The sequence below is a fragment of the Triticum urartu genome, chromosome 6A (genome assembly GCF_056163025.1).
Source record: "Triticum urartu cultivar PI428250 chromosome 6A, HENAU_Tu73, whole genome shotgun sequence".
In the NCBI taxonomy this organism is placed as follows: domain Eukaryota; kingdom Viridiplantae; phylum Streptophyta; class Magnoliopsida; order Poales; family Poaceae; genus Triticum; species Triticum urartu.
In genome coordinates this window covers 94,123,819-94,127,925 of record NC_141878.1, presented here as the reverse complement: position 1 = coordinate 94,127,925, position 4,107 = coordinate 94,123,819, and positions in this window count along the sequence as shown.

Genomic DNA, 4,107 nt, shown 5'->3' with positions numbered 1-4,107 from the left:
AAGGACCTTCCCATTTAGAGAGAAGTTTTCCTGCAAAAAATCTTAACGAGAGTTGTATAATAATACATATTCACCTACATTAAACTCACGCTTTTGTATTCTTTTGTCATGCCATCTTTTGACTTTTTCTTTAAACAACTTGGCATTTTCGCAGGCTTGGGTTCTCCATTCATCAAGTGAGCTAATGTCAAATAACCTCTTCTCACCGGCAAGTTTGAAATCATAGTTGAGCTCTTTAATAGCCCAACAAGCCTTATGTTCTAGTTCGAGAGGTAAGTGACATGCTTTTCCATAAACCATTTTATACGGAGACATACCCATATGATTTTTATATGCAGTTCTATAGGCCCATAATGCATCATCAAGTTTCTTGGACCAATTTTTTCTAGATCTATTGACAGTCTTCTGCAAAATTAATTTGAGCTCTCTATTACTCAATTATACTTGACCACTAGACCGAGGGTGATAAGGAGATGCAATTCTATGATTAACATCATACTTAGCAAGCATTTTACGGAAAGCACCATGAATAAATGTGAACCACCATCAGTCATTAAATATCTAGGGACTCCAAACCTCGGAAAAATAACTTCTTTAAGCATCTTAATAGAAGTGTTATGATCAGCACTACTAGTTGGAATAGCTTCTACCCACTTAGTAACATAATCAACAACGACTAAAATATGTGTGTAACCGTTAGAGGCAGGAAAAGGTCCCATATAATCGAAGCCCCAAACATCGAATGGTTCAATAACAAGTGAATAATTCATAGGCATTTCTTGACATCTACTAATATTACCAATTCTTTGACATTCATCACAAGATAAAACAAACTTACAGGCATCCTTGAAGAGAGTAGGCCAATAATAACTGGATTGCAATACCTTATGTGCAGTTCTATCTCCAGCGTGGTGTCCTCCATAAGCCTCGGAATGACACTTGCGTAGGATCTATTCCTGTTCATGGTCAGGTACACAACATCTAATAACACCATCTACACCTTCTTTATAAAGATGTGGGTCATCCCAAAAGTAATGCCGGAACTCATAGAAAAACTTTTTCTTTTGTTGGTATGTGAAACTAGGTGGTATAAATTTAGCAACAATATAATTAGCATAATTAGCGTACCATGGAGCAGTACGAGAAGCATTTATGACATTTAATTGTTCATCAGGAAAGCTATCATCGATAGGTAGTAGGTCATCAAGCACATTTTCTAACCTAGACAAGTTGTCTGCAACGGGGTTCTCAGCTCCCTTTCTATCAACAATATGCAAATCAAATTCTTGTAGCAGGAGAACCCATCTAATAAGTCTAGGTTTAGCATCTTTCTTTTCCATAAGGCATTTAATAGCAGCATGATCCACGTGAATAGTTACTTGAGAATCAACAATATATGGTCTAAACTTATCACAAGCAAATACAACTGCTAGGAATTCCTTTTCAGTAGTAGCATAATTTCTCTGAGCATTGTCTAGAGTTTTACTAGTATATTGAATAACATTTAACTTCTTATCAACTCTTTGCCCTAGAACAACACCTACAACATAGTCTCTAGCATCACACATAATTCCAAAGGGTAAATTCCAATCAGGTGGCTGAACAATAGGTGCAGAGATCAATGATTTCTTAAGTATTTCAAATGCTTCTACGCAATCATCATCAAAAACAAATGGTATATCTTTTTTGTAATAAATTAGTCAGAGGCCGAGAAATTTTTGAGAAGTCCTTAATGAACCTCCTATAAAAACCGGCATGACCAAGGAAACTTCTTATACCTTTGATGTCCTTGGGACATGGCATCTTTTCAATAGCATCAACCTTAGCTTTATCAACTTCAATACCTCTTTCAGAAACTTTATGCCCCAAGACAATACCTTCATTAACCATAAAGTGGCACTTTTCCCAGTTCAAGATAAGATTAGTTTCTTCACATCTCTGCAAAACTCGATCAAGGTTGCTCATGCAATCATCAAAAGAAGATCCATAGACGGAAAAGTCGTCCATGAAAACCTCACAAATCTTTTCACAAAAGTCAGAGAATATAGCCATCATGCATCTTTGAAAGGTAGCAGGTGCATTACATAAACCAAAAGGCATACATCTATAAGCAAAAGTACCAAAAGGGCATGTAAAAGTAGTCTTTGATTGATCTTTGGCTGACACAGGTATTTGAGAGAAACCAGAATAACCATCTAGAAAGCAAAAATGTGTATGTTTGGATAATCTTTCTAGCATTTGATCGATAAAAGGTAAGGGGTAATGATCCTTTTTAGTAGCCTTATTTAATTTGGGGAAATCAATTACCATCCTATAACATGTAATAATTCTTTGAGGAATCAATTCGTCCTTATCATTAGGAACAACAGTAATACCTCCCTTTTAGGGACACAATGGACAGGGCTTACCCACTGACTATCAGCAACGGGATAAATTATACCTGCCTCAAGGAGCTTTAGTATCTCCTTTCTTACCACTTCTTTCATTTTAGGATTCATCCGACGTTGATGATCACGAACTGGTTTAGCATCTTCTTCCAAATTAATTTTATGTTGACATAGAGTGGAACTAATGCCCTTAAGATCATCAAGAGTATACCCAATAGCAGCATGATGCTTCATCAGGTTTTTCAATAATCTCTATTCTTCATGTTCTTAAAGGTTAGCACTAATAATAACATGATATATCTTTTTCTCATCACGATAAGCATATTTAAGAGTATCAGGTAACGGTTTAAGCTCAAACACGGGATCACCCTTGGGTGGAGGAGGATCTCCTAGGATTTCAACAGGCAAATTGTTTTTCAGAATAGGTTCCTGTTTAAACAATACTTCATCTATTTCCCTTCTTTCATTCATAAACATGTCATTTTCATGGTCTAGCAAGTATTGTTCTAAAGGATCACTAGGAGGTACGGCAATAGAAGCAAGACTAATAATTTCATCCTTACTAGGTAATTCTTCTTCACGGTGTTGTCTACTGAATTTAGAAAAATTAAATTCATGAGTCATATCATCTAAACCAACAGTAACAACATCTCTTTTGCAATCTATGGTAGCATTAACAGTATTTAAGAAGGGTCTACCAAATGTAATGGGACAAAAGCTATCTTGTGGGGAACCAAGAACAAGAAAATCAGCAGGATATTTAGTTTTCCCACACAAGACTTCAACATCTATAACAATTCCCATTGGTGAAATAGTATCTCTATTGGCAAGTTTAATTGTCACATCAATATCTTCTATCTCGGCAGGTGCAATATCATGCATAACTTCTTGGTATAAGGAATAAGGTATTGCACTAGCACTAGCACCCATATCACATAAGCCATGATAACAATGATCTCCTATTTGAACAGAAATAACAGGCATGCCTACCACAGGTCTAGGTTTATCTTTATCACGGGTTTAGCAATTCTAGTAGTTTCATCACAGAAATAAATAACATGCCCATCTATATTATTAGACAAGAGATCTTTAACAATAGCAATATTAGGTTCAACTTTAACTTGCTAAGGAGGTTATATGTTTTAATATTGCTTTTACGAACTACAGTTGAAGCTTTAGCATGATCCTTTATCCTAACAGGGAAAGGTGGTTTCTCAACATAAGAAGTAGGAACAATAGGACCATTATAAGTGATAGTCTTTTCTTCAACTTTAATAGGTGCAGCTACTTTTACTTCTATGGGAGGATGATATTTAAACCACTTCTCCTTGGGGAGATCAACATAAGTAGCAAAAGATTTACAAAAGGAAGCTACTATCTCAGAGTCAAGTCCATATTTAGTGCTAGATTTACGAAAAATATCGGTATCCATAAAAGATTTAACAGAATCAAAACTAGGTGTCATACCTGAATCCTTACCATTGCCGAGGTCCCAATCTTCAGAGTTGTGTTTAATTCTTTCCAATAAATCCCATTCGAATTCAATAGTCTTCATCATAAAAGAGCCAGCACAAGAAGTATCAAGCATGGTGCGATTGTTACCAGAAAGCCGAGCATATAAATTTGGAATAATTATTTCTCCTGGAAGCTCATGATTGGGGCATGAATATAACTTTGATTTAAGCCTCCCCAATCTTGAGTGATGCTTTCTCCTTCACGA